Below are 16,131 nucleotides of genomic sequence, written 5' to 3'. Positions count from 1 at the left end.
GTTTTCCACTCTCTGGGCCTCACTTTATCTGCAAAATTGGGGGCCTACCAGGTAGGTCATTGTAAGAATTAAATTCTCACGTAAGTAAAGTACACAGCTCATAGAAGGTGCTTAACAAATGTCAGCTTCCTTCCCTGACCCCAGACTGTGGCCCAGGGGAAGGAAAAGCATGCACTGGTCGCACCCCTATGTGCCGGATGTCAGCCACACCCTCGGCCCCTCACACACAGAGACTCAAACCTTAGCGCAGCACGGCAGATTTTTACTCCCATTTTACTTACGAGGAAACCATGGCTTAGAAGGAACCTTTCCAAGAACAAGTGGCACAGCTCATAGGTAGCAGAGCCAGGGTTCAAATGAAGGGCCACCTGACCCTCGGGTTCACGGCGGCAGGTTCCAGCGGGAACATAGCCCAGTTCCAGGAGTAAGGAAATCAGGCTCTACTCCTTCTACCAGCAAAACCCATGGCCTCTGGCGGGCCTGACCACTCACTGAGGCTTCTCCCTGAAAGTCTGGAGGGCTCAGTGACTCACTAGCCAAACCCAGAACTCATTCCTGAGCTTCTAGCCAGGGCCTGGCACCAGAAGGTTTGTTGAGTGACTATATGAATGAATTCCCGTCTCTTTTGAAAACACCCATCTATTAGGGTGTTAGATAGTGAGATAAGTAGGTAAAAGTAAACAGGAAGACTGAGGGAAGTAATTGTGAAGGATTAGGTCACTTATTAATATAAAGTATTTCTCTCGATCATCTTTTATCCATCTTCCTTCCTTCTTTCCCTATACAAACATCTATTGGGCGCCTACCATGGACAGATACAAGGAGGATAATATTGAACATCTATTTAGCACTACTATGTGACTAGCACCATCGTAAGCATTTGACATGATTTTCTGACTTAACATAACCCTGAGAAGTAGAAACTATTATTATTATTATTCCAATTTGACAGATCAGGAAACAGAGACAGAGAAATTAAATACCTTAGTCAAAGTAAATTAGAAAGAGGTAGAGCCCATATTTGTATCCAGGTACCCAAATTTTGAGCCAAGAGGGAACATGTTTTCTGCCCTAAGGAACTCACTGGATGATTGAATAATGGGTGTGCATGGTCTGAATAAGACAGAGGACTGAGATGGAGTATGTAGCATGGGGCTTGGCAAAGAGGAAGTTCTTTCTAAAGGTATTATGAGCACTAATTTTATTGTTTAAGTATAGGAAGATAGGAAGATAGTAATTTTGTTATTAGTACTTCCTCTCTTTTCCTTGGTGTCTAATGAGCTAAAAAAAAGAAGAAAGAAAGAAACAGGGGTGGGGAGGAAAGGAAAAAGTCCTTTAGAGGTAACCAAAGAGCCCACATTTGACTAAGGAGGAAAGTGAGACCCAGAAAGGGGTAGGAATCCCCTCCCCCGAGTCCACCAAAGAGAGAAGCATCAGTGTTGGTGTATGTCTAACACCAGCTGCCAGACGGGATAAAGTCTGATTTGTAGCCTTTGCCAGTTTCTGTGGAGTAAAGACTCACCATGGCCAGCTTCAAGCTACCAAACGAGGTCGCAGAAGAGCGGAGCTGGACAGAGATACTTACGAGCAGCTCCAGCACGCAGCCGGCTAGAGCCCAGGTGCCGACAGCCTGGAGACCTTTAGCTGTTCTGTGCCCCAGAGGCACAGAAAGGAAGAAAGGTGGGACAAATGCGGAACACTGGAGACCTCTGAGATTAAAAAGGGCCTTTCTTCTCTACACGCTCAGGTCATCACGGTTCTTTTCAAGCACAGCAGGTCTTGGGCGTCAGCCTACCTATCCTTCTCCAGAGCCCAAGTTGCTGATTCTGCGTACTATCCCATGACTTGTTCAGACTTGGTGGGGCACGGGAACCTCCTGGACGATCAGTAAGACACTGCAGTGTGAGCACTGCTTCCTTTGCATTCCTGAGGGACTGAGGGACGACGACGACCACGGCCGTGGCTGGCCTCGACTCCTCCATCAGTCCGGACAGGGAGACCAGGTGGGCACTGCATTTATTCATTTATTTATCTAGCATTGGGTCCTTTTCACAGCTTGTTTCCTTGTCCCTGTGGCCTGGTCTCCCAGTGCTCCCAGCTGACCACGGACTGAGACCTGGACTCAAGCAGAGGCAGAACTGGCCATCTCTGCAGAGCCGCTCCACATCAGAGTGCCCTACATTCCACGATTAGCTCTTCCTCTAGCTTAAGTCTTTTATTAAAATTGTCCTACTGTTAGTGATGGTAGCAAAAAACAACAGCTTCATTTATTCTAATATCTTCGAACTGATTCTTTATTTTATTTTATTTTTCTTATTTATTTACTTTTGGCTGTGTTGGGTCTTCGTTTCTGTGCGTGGACTTTCTCCAGCTGCGGCGAGCGGGGGCCACTCTTCATCGCGGTGCGCGGGCCTCTCACTGTCACGGCTTCTCCCGTTGCGGAGCACAGGCTCCAGACGCGCAGGCTCAGTAGTTGTGGCTCACGGGCTTAGTTGCTCCGCTGCATGTGGGATCTTCCCAGACCAGGGCTCGAACCCGTGTCCCCTGCATTGGCAGGCAGATTCTTAACCACTGCACCACCAATTCGGAAGCCCCAAACTGATTCTTAATGTTAGCTCAGTGCTATCCCAAACAAACAAAAGAAATAGTTAAGCCTCTGCTCTGTGTCCAGAATGTAATAATGTGTATTATATTTAACCTTCCAAGCAAAGTGACCAGAAAAGTTACTTGTCTCCATATTTACTAATGAATAAAGTTCTGCTTAGAAGGGTGACATAAGGTGGCTGAAGCCACATGGCTAGCAGGTGACTGAGCCAGGATTGGAACCCAGGTGTGTTTGTGTCCAATATTCTATAATATTTAATTCCTCATCTTGATTAGGGAAAAAAATCAAAATAATTCTGAGAGAGTGGACATAGGATGGGCATACTAATTTCCTATTGCTATGTAATAAATCGTCACAGGTTTAGCAACTTAAAGCAACACTCATTCATTATCTCATAGTCTATAGACCAGAAATCCAGGTGGGCTCATCTGGGTCCTCTGAGTAGGGTCTCACAAGGCCGAAATCAAGGTGTCAGCCAGTGAGGGTCTTATGGGGAGGCTCTGGAAGAATGCACTTCCAAGTCCATTCAGGTTGTTGGCAAAATCCAGTTCCTTGCGGCTACAGCCAGAGGCCCCTGTGTCCTTGCTGTCTGCTCCCTAAGGTAAATACATGTTCATTTTCATGTGGTCTCCCCCATCTCCTAAGCCAGCAACAGCGAGGCGAGTCCTTCTCTTGCTTCCAACACCTCTGGCTTCCCCTTCTATCCCCAGCTGGAGAAAAGCCGTTGCCTTTAAGGTTCATGTGATTACAGTGGGGCCACCTAGCTGATCCAGGATAACGTCCCTATCTTAAAGTCACCTGGACCATAAAACACAGTGTAATCACAGGAGTGATGCCTCATCATGTTCACAAGTTCCAGAATTAGGACAGGACATCTCTGGGAAGTTGTTTTAGAAATTCTGCCCACTACCATGGGTAGGCTTTGTAGAGTGAAGGTCCTAAGGGGATGCTCTAGGAAGTTAGGACTAGGATGGAGAGGGGTTTCCTCTGGAGGCCTTGAACACCCATAAAGCACCTTGGGGGAATTGGATGGTCAAATGGAATGGACCTAGGCAAGGAAGCTGTGTTTATGGGATGGGGGGGGGGGCAGGGGGAGACAGAAAGGAGGGAGGCAGGAAGAAATGCTAGCAAAAGAATAAATAGTCTTACATCTGTAGAGAAGTTCAAATTGGCTCTGCTCCCTTGTGTTGGCTCCCAAAAGACACCCCGTAAATATGTGTGGAAGTGAATAGACTGTGCTGCTCCGTTCACGTGGAATGGGTTGGGTTGAGTGTCATTGGATAGACTGGGACTAGAGCTGAGTTGGAATGAGTTGGATGGGATCATACAGGTTGAGGTGGAAATAAGTGGCTTGTTTAGATTTAGAGATCTGGTGTAGGCTGGGTTGGAATGGGTTGCATGGAGTGTTTATGGGCTGAGGTAGAAGGAGGTGAGCAGGTGATAGCTTGGTTGGGGCTGGGTTCAGCTGGGCTGCATTGATCAGGGTCAGACTGGATTGAACAGGCTTGGATGAGTTGGAATGGTTTGGGGATGGATTGGTTTGGGGCAAGTTAGACTGACTTGAGGATTCGTTAAGTTGGGGATTGATTAGTGTTTAGTTGCAGAGACAGAATCCACTCTGGATAGCTTAAGCTGATATAAATGTATGAATGGGTATTTAATGGCTTAACGGTAATAGTTGGAGAGCTGAAGAAGCAGATCCTAGGCTGCATCCTCAGGACCAACTCCCAAAGCTGTGCTGCAAAACTGGACCACCAAGGCAGCTGCTTCTTTTGCAACCATCAGGAAGCCATCTGCCAAATCGGGGAGACACCTGTCAAGCTTCTGGCTCCAGAAACATGCTCCTCTGTATGTCTACACCAGCTAAATGCACAGCTCAGTATGAAAGCACGACAGGTTCTGTCTTCAGGGGAAAAAGTGTGATGAGGAATTTCTTTGGCTAGATAACATGAGAGTAGAAAAAAATGTCCATAATTGATGAAGCTGGGTGATGGGGACGTAAAGGTACACTATACGTTCTCTCTAGTTTTACATATGTTTTTTGAAAATATTGTTGCAAATATTGGTGGATATCTCATGCCCTGCCTTTCTGTCCATTTGATCTACTTCAGAACGTATTGCCTTGCATGAGTGCACGGCACCTGCTGCCTACATCACATCCAAAACTCTAACTGTAGAGCAGCCTGGAAAATGTAGCTTTTAGGTTTTATAGTCTCTGAAGGATAAAAAAGGCACAGTCCAAGGAGAGAGGAATAGAGGGTGAATGAGATACTCCACACTGTCTACTACCACTGAGCTAAATGGAGAGCAGGTGGAATAAGTTGGGATGGAAAAGGTTGACCTGGTTGGAATGGGTTGGACTGGCTTGGATTGGAAGGTTTGGGATCTGTGCGGCTGAGCGGAACTGAGCTGGGCTGGGCTGTGTTGGCAGAGTTAGTTTTGGGATGGGTGATTTGGGCGGGGAGCCGCTGTGGGGTTGACGCTTGGACACTGGTGTCAAGATCCTTGCATGCAATGGAGTTGAGAGTTATGCTCAGTGGGAGCTAGGAAAGGAGGACTTGGAGGATGACTGTGTTGCTGAGATTGACACCTCTGTAAGTGTTCCCTCACTGGGCTTCCTCTCCACCACCTGGGACCAGGCTTGTCCCCCCTTCACCCAAGTCAGCCCTCTCCCAGGCTTAGGGTATGTCCAGTGTTCAGTTCAACCTCCCCTGCCCTCCTTAAAATGAAACCCATTTGAGCAAGAGGCTTGAGAAATAAGTTTCAAGCAGAGAAACTTGCAGGATGTGTTGTCTTGGGGCAAAACCCAACCCAAAGTCAGCATATCAGAGCCATATGGTTTCCTCCCTACATTTCTGGTGGGAGGAGTTGCGGATTTCACGGTATTTGGGACCATTTCTAGAGTCCCAGAGGTGCCCTGTTCACTGAGCCAAGGAAAACGGGTGCTGGCAAGCACACACGTTTACACACCCAGAGTCATGCACGTGAGTATGGGCTTTCCAGTCTGCAATACATGTTCAGTGTCTATACCTTCTCTCAGAATTGCCCTGTGAAGCAGGAGTCATTATGTAATATCCCAAGTGGAGACAGTCGTGCTCAGAGAGCCTTAAGCAGCCTGGCCAAAGACACACAGCAGAGCCATGATTCGTGTGCTTGTGTTTACATGAATATTGTCTACCTCCTTGACTAGACTCTGGCTTCCACAAGGTTTGCAATTTTGCCCATCTCGCTCATAGTTGTAGCCCCAACATCTAGAACAGTCCTGGCACATAGTAGGTGTTCAATATACATTTACTCAATATACACATATATTTATTAAATAAATGAAGAAAGAAACTCAAGCCTCAGAAACCCATGTTCTTTCCACAGTGATACAAACACACACTCACACACTCGGGCGTGCACAAACATTGCCTTTGTGACACATCTTTGAAGTCTTATCCCATCTCTGCTCGCTGAGGTTGCCTGGATCAGGTCACGGATTCACGCACTTCCTGACCCACTGGCTCAGTGTCAAGGGAAGAGAGGCCTCTGGATTCAGACCTCCAAACGTGCCCCCACGTGGTCCTGGCATGAGAGGTTCATGACACGTGTCACCCCCCTTCACCACCAGCCTTCACTTAGACTCTCTTTGGGATATAGAGCAGAGGGGACACCAGGCAGTTCCATTCGGCTGTTGGCCTTGCCCTTTCAAGAGAGGACAGGATAGGGGTCCCAGACTATGTCTCAGCTCAGGTAGACCAGCCTGCAAGTCTGCCCACTCACCCAGTGCTCAGAACTGGGATGCCTCCAGTTTGTACAGACCACCCTGGGATGTACGGATCCTTGTCCCCATTTTGTACACGAAGAAACTGAGGCTCCCAGAGAGGAAGTAACTGAACTTTCCAAGGTCACTGACTAGAGAGTGCAAAGCCTAGATCAGAATTGAGGTCTGTGTCACTCTGAGATTCACCAGCATTCGTGACAGTAACCCTCTGGCCACCCGAGGGGCGACAGCTCTCCTTCATCCTGGGCTCTGTGAAGGGCAGGGGCCGTGTCCCCTCTTCCCCGCGTCCTGCCTCTGCGCTCAGCCTGGGTCAGCACAGGGTGAGGGGTGGGGGGGACATTTCTCGCCACCTCCGACTGATATTGACGGACCAAGTGACTATTGTAAATGCTACAGTGTTGTGTAATCAGTAGGAAAATGTGACTCTGTCCCCAGAGATGCCAATGGCATTTTGGAGAAAATCCCGTCCTTGATTTTCTGGGCCTGTTCAGTTGAAATGTCTGGGTGAGAGGGACAGGCTGGGGGCTCTGATACGTGGGCCTAGACAGGTCGCTTGCTGCCCCAGCCCCTGCCTAGGAGAGGAGGGGCTGGAAGCATGTGCACAGGCGGTGCACAGGCAGAGGTGTGTGTGTGGTACCGGGCGTGAGTGTACACGGGCGCAGGAGGGCACAGGTGCCAGGGCTCTCGAGTCACACTGTGGGCTCAGATCTCACCTCTGTCCCTTACTCGGTCTCTCCGTCCTCATTTCCTCTACTTCGTTTCAAAATTAGGATGAGAAAAGTGCCCAGCTCATGAGTCTGTCCAGGGATTAAGTGAGAAGATGCAGGAAAGCAGCTGGCACCTAGCACTGAGTCTGGCCCATGGCTGATGTGCAATAAATATTTGTGGAGTGAATGAATGAATGCATGAGTAAACAAATGAAAAGTGCATGAATGCATGGAGGAAGGAGCATGGCACATCAGAAAGAGGAGAGCGTTTGGAGTCAGGAGACCCAAGTTGGAGCCATGCCTATCATTTACTAGCTGGGCGACCTTGGGCAAGTCACCTAACCTCTCTGAGCCTCAGTTAATAATAGCAATAATCCCTGCCTCTCTGGTCGTTGTGAGGATTAAACGAAAGTGCAGGGTGGAACTGCTCTGTCAACGGCAGGGCACTGTGCAAATGTTAGTTCTAATTATTCTCCACAATTATGACTGCTCCGCGGGAGGCCTGTGTGTGAGTGAGCGCAGGGGAAGGCTGTGGTGAGGGTGGGCCTGTAACCAGGCTGTGTGTGCATGTGGATTGCGTGTGGATGTGTTTGGAGAACTGGGGCCATTAGAAAAACCATCAGCCCTCTAAGTTGTTCTTTCTTTTGCTAAACTCAACCTGCCAGGCTGACATCGGAAGCAGGAATTAGTGGGAAGTCTGGGGGGACAGGATTAGTGGCTGAACTTTCTATTCCTGGAGACCCTCTTTTCTCAGGAGGTCAAAGCAATTTCCATATATTATCCTGCTGGCAGCTTGGGAAGGTCAGGGAAACGGCAAACACATGACGCTCATTCCTCAGATGGAGAAACCAAGGCAGGAAGGGCGGCCTCTGAGGCCACTCCTGCCTGGCCCCTGTTGGAAGCACCATCTGAAGGACCCTGCAGCCAGCCTGGCCGGCCCCAGCCAGACCAGCTGGAAATGGCTCATTCATTTGCGAGCTTATTACAGTCCCCCTACCCCCTATTCCCAGGGCTGGGCTGTGTGTGTTTCAGGGGAAGGATTGGAGCAGGACCCCAAGTCCCTGCCATACTACACATAATCATCGGAGGGTCTTAATCTGTCTCAGCTGTTGCCCTAACTCCCCTCTACTAGTCCTTCAGGTTCAGTCCACCCCTTCCAGGAAGCCTACCTGACTGTCTCATCTGGCAGATGGAGAAGTGATTCTTCTTTGAGCCATTGGAGTGACAGGACTGGGGAAAGGGGCTTAGAGGCTGAGCCACACTGCACCTCAAACTGCACTACATCTGCGCAGCCACTCCCAGGCACCTGTACCCCCAGCTAGCTCAGGAAGCCCCACCTTCCCCACACTGGTTCCTGCCCCAGAGCCCCAGACTCACTGCAGAGGGGGAGGGGTTACAGCTCCACCGTCCTTTCTGTTCTTATCACCCTGCCTCAAATATGTCTCCTGCCCTCAGCCTTTCGACTGTGTCACCACCAGATGCCCTTGGCACCCCGCCCCCCTGCAAGCCTCTCGGGTCTTACTTCTATAGAGCGGGCACCCTACTTGCCACCTCCTCCTGTGCTCATTTCCCCACCAAGACCCGGCTCTCATTCCCCCGGCCTCCTCGCCCTCCATGTGTCTGGGGCAAGGTCTAGATCTTTCCTTGTGTGGCTCCAGGGAAGTGGCTTCTGTCTCAGGGCCCGTGTGTCCCCACTTGTAAGGAGGAGGAGGAGGCCTCCCAGAACCCACCTAAGGCTCTGGACAAGGTCAGTGGATTGCAGGTCTGTGGGCAGCAGGCAACCAGCACTGCTGCTCAAGTCCCAGCAGTGTCCAGACCCCTGAGGTGCCAGGCTCACCGTCCACCACGGGAGGGGCACAATCCTCCACCCCTCCCCCCTCCCAGCTGGGGTACTCACAGCGGCTGCCATCTTCCCTGACGCAAGCACCTGCTGTGCAAGTACCAGCCGCTGGGCTCCATGCTCTGCCAAGTCCTGCCCAGTCTCATTAATCCACCCCTCCCCCAACAATCCTGAAGGGCGCCATCATCCTAGTGTACAGGTTCAGAAGCGAAACCCAGAGAGGTTGTGGTTTGCCTGCGATCTCACAGCCGGTGCAAGACCAAAATTCCAACCCCAGTCTGTCTGACTCCAAAGCCCCTTTCCTTAGCCTCTGAGAGAACAAGGACGCCACCACTGGAGCGAGGTGCAATGCGGGGCGGGAAAGCAGATGCAGTCTGGGTGCTGGCTCCACTCCTCGCCAGTGAGTGGCCGTGGGCCTATCTTGGCTGCCCCATTTGTATACTGGGAATAATGATTTTTGCCCTGCCGACCTCACTGGACTCAAGAACAGAGGCGGAAACTTTGGTAGTGTCCAAACGCTAGGACCGAGTGCGCGCCGTGCTTTACAGTTTACAAAGTATACAGTATACAAAGCGCATCCCTGTGTCACCTCCTGTCACCCTTTCCGCAGCTAACCAACCCTCTCCAACACAATCGCCAACTGAGGCAGAGGAGTCAGACGCAAGACGCCAGGAGCCGGGCCAGGAGCCGGCTGCGCCTCCGGCCACGAGCGCAAGGGGGCGCCATGGGCTCACTGCGGGTCCGGGCGGCGGGACCCTCAGTGCTCTTCGCGTTCTGCACTCGGGCTCGCAGCTCCCAGGCTTCGCAGAGCGCCGGGAGGTGCCTGGGCTCCAGGGGCGTCCGGGACGGGTGGAGGAGCGTTGCGCAGAGTCTGAACTTGAGATTTGAAGTCCGGAAAACCAGCTGCCTCTTCCCGCTGTGTGACCTCTAATGAGACGTTCTACCTCTCTGGGCTTCATGTATAAGTATAGAAGTATAATTCCCTTCCCCTACGCCACTCCAACCCAGCCCGCCAAAGGCTCCTGAAACCACAAGACGAGATCGCTGACTCAGCCCAGCAGTACAAACTGTAAAGCCTCATTCACACATGAGAAATTCGCGCCTTTCTCCTTCCCCTTGGACTCCGCATCTTAAGCCCTCAGAGGAAGCACGCAGGGTCCCCACATTCCCATTTTACGGACGCGCAAACGAAGGCTCAGAGTGGTCGCTCTTTCGGGGGTCTTGTGGCTCATTCGGGCAGAAATGGACTGGTCTCCCGACGCCAGCACCAGATTGTCCCTTTCTGGTCCAGCGGCCTCAGCTCCAGGCAGGCACTCCCTGGGAGCACTGACCGCTGTGGACCGGGTACGAGCCTTGTGCAGAGATAGGGGATGCTCAAGATGAGGCTGAGGCTCTCGAAGCTGAAGCGCGCAAATGCTCCGTACCTTCCGCTTGGGCCCGCTCAGCATAAGGCCACGGGTACTCGGACCCTAATTCTGGTCCTAGCTTCTAACTCGGCCGGGCCGTCATCCCCGGGCTTGCCTGGCCGCAGCGCGTGCCCGCGAGCGACGGGGGCAGCGCCTTGGAGGCGGAGGGCTCACCCCGACTCCAGATGCCGGGGGCTCTCCGACCGCGGCCCTCCCCCCGCTTTGTCGGAGCTGCGCCCCAAAGCCCCCGTGCTGGGCAGGATCGCGGGGGTCAGGTCAGGGGGGGAAGGGTGGTCCGCCAGGCCAACTCGCCGGCGCCCTAGGCTGCGGCTGTTTGCACACATGTAATTAGCTCTAATTATCCCGGGCTTTTCAGTTCTTAGGCTCCAGGCCTGAGAGCGACGCCAGGGTGAACGCGCCCTCTCCGCCCAGGCAACCAGCTCTATCCCAGTCCCCAGGACCTTGCGTTGCGTTTTTCAGTGTGCCTACACCACCACCGAGCGTCTGCACCGCCGCCACGTGCTGGCATGTGAGCGTCTTTGTGTGTCCGCGGCTGTGTGTCCACACTCGCGCGTTTGAGTACGCCGCTGGGGAAGGTTCGCGAAAAACTGGCGCAGAAGAGGAGAGGGTGGGTCGCGGGGCTAGGGGGAGAACGAAATGGTTCTCAGCTGCGAAGGAAGGAAGCGCCCGGGCCCCGCTCTCTCCCGTCCCGCCAGTCCTGCATAAACATGAGCCCCCCGGGGCAGCAGCCCAGACCGAAAATCCCAGGATTTCTGCTGTAACCGCCAAGCCGCGGTGTCGTCGACCGAGCTCTGTTCCCCCCACCCCCGAGCCGTTTAGACCCTCCGCCACCGCCTGTTTGAACCGGCCACCAGCGCTCCTGTCCGTCCACAGGTGGCAGAGCCAGGGCTCAGAGAGGTTGGGGCGCTCGCTCTAGGCGGCGCATCAGGGCAGGGGCGCCACTCTCCAAAGCCGCAGTGCGGGATTCGGGCTTGGCTCTAAAACAGCAGGGCTGCGGGGACGAGGGACAGAATGCCTCCGATTCCCGGGTCCTCTTGTCTTTATCGGATCTCGGATGCCTAGCCCTCGGCGACCCTGGTCCTGCGTACTCAGTCCGCTGCGCGCCGCGTCCTTCCAGCCCACTCCCTAGTCTAGTCCACGCGGAAGGAAAACCACAGAGCCGGGGAAAGCCCCGGGAGCCTTAGTTGGAGGTGACGGGAAAAGCCTGGGTCCCCCTGGAGCAGGATTTCTCAGCACAGTCGCCCTGCCCCTACGGCCGCGTGTCCCTCCCTTCCCCTTTCCTGGGTTCTCTGTGTGTCCCCCTGTCCCGGCTCCGGTGTCCAGTCTCTCTCTTCCTTGCCCTCTGACCCTGTTTACTCGTTTCCTGGTGTCTCGCAGTGCCTTTGTCTCTGTCTCTGCCTCTTCTCGGATCTGTGTCGGTGAGGCACCCCCCCACATACACCCCGCCCCCGCAAAGGAACACACACCGGCAGAATCCGCCTTTTCAATAAAAAACGACAACTGGGAAACAGAGTGAATTAAAAAGCATTAACTTAAAAACAATCCATGTGTCTGCAAATGCGTTCCAAATGGTAGCCCTTCGGCGGGGGCGGGGGGGCATGTCGGCCACATGTTCTGGAGCCCCAGACACAAAGTGTAGGGGGCTCAGCGCCTCGAGGTGGGCCCCTCCCGATAGCCACCTGGGACAGCAGGGTCTGGAGAGGGGGACTTCGTCTATGCCCTCACCCTCGGAGACCCCCACCTGATTCCCTGGACCCTCCCCGTGGTTCTGGTATCTGCCGGTCCCTCCTACTCCCCAGTGCCTCCAAACTTTCCTATGCTGACCCCAGCCCTCCCTTTGCACCAGCCCTCCCCACCACCCCACACAGATTCCACCCTCTTCCTCCCCCACCCCGCCCCTAGTCTTCGACCCCATACTCCTTCCGCACCCAGGGCCTGCCCTGCCCCACCCCCTTTCTGCCCTCCTGCCCCTAGACCACCCAGCAGCCCTGGCTCCCAGAGAAGTGGTTAGAACAAAGCTTTCCTTGGCCTGAAGAAACTCTCTGGGAGCTGTGCGCAGAAAGGGTCCTGGTACCTGCAGCCTCTCGGTCCTGCCGGACGCTGATCAAAAGTTGTCTCTGAAGGCCTGCCTCTCCAAAGGTAGAAGTCAGCTGCTGTCCTTTGAAGCCTCTGACGAAGACGAGAAACTTCCCTCCCCCCAGAGTTCATCCTGCCACCCTTAGCACTCCCAGCAACCCTCCTCTGCTCCCTTTCCTGGGAAGTGGAAGGATTGGAGTACCTCAATCAGGGCATAATTAGAGAAGAGGGGACTGGGTGGGGTGCCCAGATTCTACTGCCTCCTCTGTGTGTCTTTGCAGCTGAGAAGGGCATCCTGAGACCATAAACCAGATGGAGGAAGATCTGAACGCTTACCCTTGCTCTGCTCATGATAATGACTTATGATTAGAGTAACAATAATGTTAACAATAGTCATCATAATATAGCAGCAACACCTATTGAGCTCCTACTGTGTGCATGTCATACATTAGCACACAGAAATCACTAACAGCTGGATGAGTTTGAGCAACAGCTTGCCCTACCTGGGCCCCAGTTTCCCTATCTGTAGCAGGAAGGGGTGGGACCTCCAGGCTGGACAGTGAATCTGAAATACCTGCAGTTGAATCAAAATCTGGGCAAGTTGTATTTCTTGTCACTGTTCCTATCTGTTCAATGAAGACAACAGGAAGCCAAGCAGGAAAAAGTTGCTTTGGAGTTATTCTATGTTCCTGAAACGACAAAACGAAAAAGCCATCACTTTAAAAAGCCCTAACAGTTTTCACCCAATCAAACTGTTCTTTCTCCTAATAGTCAGCAGTGCGCCATTTAATTTTATTTTTAATGATAAAACTGTTCTTTATTCACTATACAAGGGAGCTTTTCAAAATTCACTGCACTACCCCTATTTCACAAGCCTCACACAATCCTGGCTTATCAGATTCTGAAGGAGACCAACATGAGGATTTATATAAAACTCCCTGGTGATTCCAAAAGGAGAATTCTGATTTGCTTGATTGCTAAATCTGATACCAGATATCTCATCTGGTGTATCATTCACCTACCGTCTCATATCTGGTTCTCATACCTGATTCTGATTTGAGATTCTGATTGAGAACCACTGAGGTTAGGTTCTGAGAATTTTTGTTTCTATAGGTTTGTGTAAGCAGCCTCCCTGTCTCCATGCGTGTGTTGTCCTGGGGAGCCTGTGAAGGTGTATGTACTGTATACATATAAGTCTAGGTATGTGTGTCTGTGCACACGTGCAGGTATGGGCTTCTCTGTGTGTGTATGGGTATAGGTCTCAGGGTGTCTCTGGGTATCTGTGAGTGGATGTGCTGGGAGAGGGCCTGTACCTGTGTGAATATGTGTGTGTCTCCGAGGGTGGGTACCTGTGCCTCGGGGCGAATTTGTGTGGCTGTGCCTTTGCATCATATTTACGTAAGTGAGGAGATATTTGTGCCTGTGTGTGGACATGTCCTGTGTGCCTGCATTGATGAGCCTGCCATTTTCTGAGGCCTCCAGCAAGGCAGGAGTTTCTATGGAGAAGGAGCTCCATCCAGGCTCCCGAAATGCCAGTTGAGCCGTCTCCAGGATCCAGAACTTGCAGTCAGAGCTCCTCCCCTGATTGGGAAAGAGGGACGATGATTTTGAGCATAAACACAGATCTCTGTGCTGAGCATTCTAATTCTGCAAGTCAAGTAGAGAGCCCGGGCAGCCGCAAGCTAATTAGCCACCCTGGGGGAAAAAATTGCCTGTGTTGGAGTGGATAATGTGTTTGCTTGTTTCCGTGGGATCCTTGACCGACTGAATACCCCCCACCTCCCTCCTACTGCATCTCATGGGCCTGTCTCCCCGCGCCCCCAGCTCAGAAAGATGGTGCAGCGTTTGGCTCTAATACATCGGCTTTTCAAACAGGCCAATTGCTAAGCAAATGTCATTTGGGCTGCAGCTTGGAAGGCTCTAAATGAGATAAATGATTCATTTGAAAAGTGAAGATGGGTCTCACGCCGGATAAAGATGAGCTAGTAAAGTTCCCCGCAAAAATCAAGGACAGGCTCCGTGTCCCCTCCTCAGGCACACCGTGCTCTCAGCAGCCGGGGTTCCTCCGCAGCATGAAACAAATCCTCGCCCACCTGCAGCCGAGGATCTCAAGCTCGACAGATCCTTGGTCCCAGAGAGCCTCCAAGCCCCTCTGCCCATTTCCTTCAGCAGCTGCTGTGGGCTGGAAGGAGCAGGAGCCCTGCCAGGCTGGGCTGAGCCCTCCCCAGGCTTGTACACACTTGTGTACACATGCTGCACATGGATGGCTCACACTGGCAGCCTGAGCCCATGACTTCAACCTGTGCTAGGCTCTCATGTACACATAGGTCTACACACAGAGGCACACACAAAAATATATAAGCCCCCATTCCATCATTTTTCTGTCTTTTAGCTTACAATACAAAAGTGGACATTAAGACAACACACCAGTTCATAAGCAGATACAGATATGAATTTACAGATATCACATACAGATATTGCTAATGACTGAATACTTGTGTCTCCCCAAAATTCAAATGTTGAAACCCTCATCCCCAAAGTGACAGCATTAAGAGGTGGGGCCTTTGGGACGTAATTAAATTAGATGAAATCATGAGAGTGGGGCCCCCATGACGGGATTAGGGTTCTTATAAGAAGAGGGAGAGAGACTAGAGCTGCTCTCTGTGCCTTGTGAGGACACAGTGAGAAGGTGGCTGAATACAAGCAGGGAAGAGAGCCCTCACCAGGAACCAAATGTGCCAGCACCTTGGTCTTGGACTTCTCAGCCTCCAGAGCTATGAGAAAAGAAATGTCTGTTGTTTAAGCCCCTCAGTCTGCGGTATTTTGTTATAGCAGCCCAAGCAGACTTATACAGGGATGAACTGGGAATTACACTTGCACACATTTGCAAATATTGATTCATGTATCAGCAAAAATTATTGACACACTTCTAGAGAGAGTAATGTGTGTGCCATTCCTACCATTACTGCTGGGATCACTTACTGAACTCTCACTGTGCTGAGTGTTTCACAGATATCGTTACCTCACTTTATTCTCAAGACACGCCCCCCCGCCCCGGGGAGACATTTATTAGCTCCATTTTATCAGAGAGATTAAATCCCGAATGAGATGCTCAGGGTTGGTTGCACGACTGCTAAGCGGCAGCGTTGGGATTTGGACCCATGTCTCCTGACTCCAACGTGCATGCTCCGTAGGGAATAAGTAGAGAATAAGCGATCTAGCGCTCGGAGTTGGGGGAGGCAAGCCTCACAATCCTGTTGTGCCCATGAGGCCAGAGCCTCCATTCCCCAAGGCCATGCGGCTTGTTCAGCCTAGCGCCTTATAACTCAATCACCGTAATTGGTATGTGGAGTTGTCTCCCAGAGCGCCACAGGATTTCCCAGGCTGCAGAGCCACGGGCATCCCTGAAACCAGTAAAGAATTGATTGTGACTTTTGTTCAAAATAATGACCAGGATCAAAGTAATGACATAAACTGGTTTTAATATGTGCCCAGCTTGAATGACAGGCTCCACTCCAGTGCTGACAGTTTCTAACGATACAAGATTATTTTATTCTCTGTACAAAGTCACTTCTCAGATTAACGCAGCTCCATGTTTTAATCAATAATGGGATTGGGCTTCCCTGCTAGTGCAGTGGTTAAGAATGCGCCTGCCAATGCAGGGGACACGGGTTCGAGCCCTGGTCCCGGAAGATACCACATGCCGCGGA

At 51.8% G+C, this 16,131-nt stretch overlaps 1 long non-coding RNA gene across 1 annotated transcript; it reads right to left on the bottom strand.

The window, feature by feature from the left end:
• Window positions 1-1,360: 1,360 nt before the first annotated feature.
• Window positions 1,361-15,827, bottom strand: LOC137210456 (uncharacterized). Its single transcript, XR_010936537.1, has 3 exons — window positions 15,756-15,827; window positions 12,996-13,110; window positions 1,361-2,544 (listed from the first exon to the last, which is right to left on the bottom strand). It is a non-coding gene; the product is annotated as an uncharacterized lncRNA (long non-coding RNA).
• Window positions 15,828-16,131: the final 304 nt, after the last annotated feature.

The sequence above is a fragment of the Pseudorca crassidens genome, chromosome 2 (assembly GCF_039906515.1).
Source record: "Pseudorca crassidens isolate mPseCra1 chromosome 2, mPseCra1.hap1, whole genome shotgun sequence".
NCBI classification, from domain to species: Eukaryota; Metazoa; Chordata; class Mammalia; order Artiodactyla; family Delphinidae; genus Pseudorca; species Pseudorca crassidens.
This window is presented reverse-complemented; position numbering and strand designations above follow the sequence as displayed.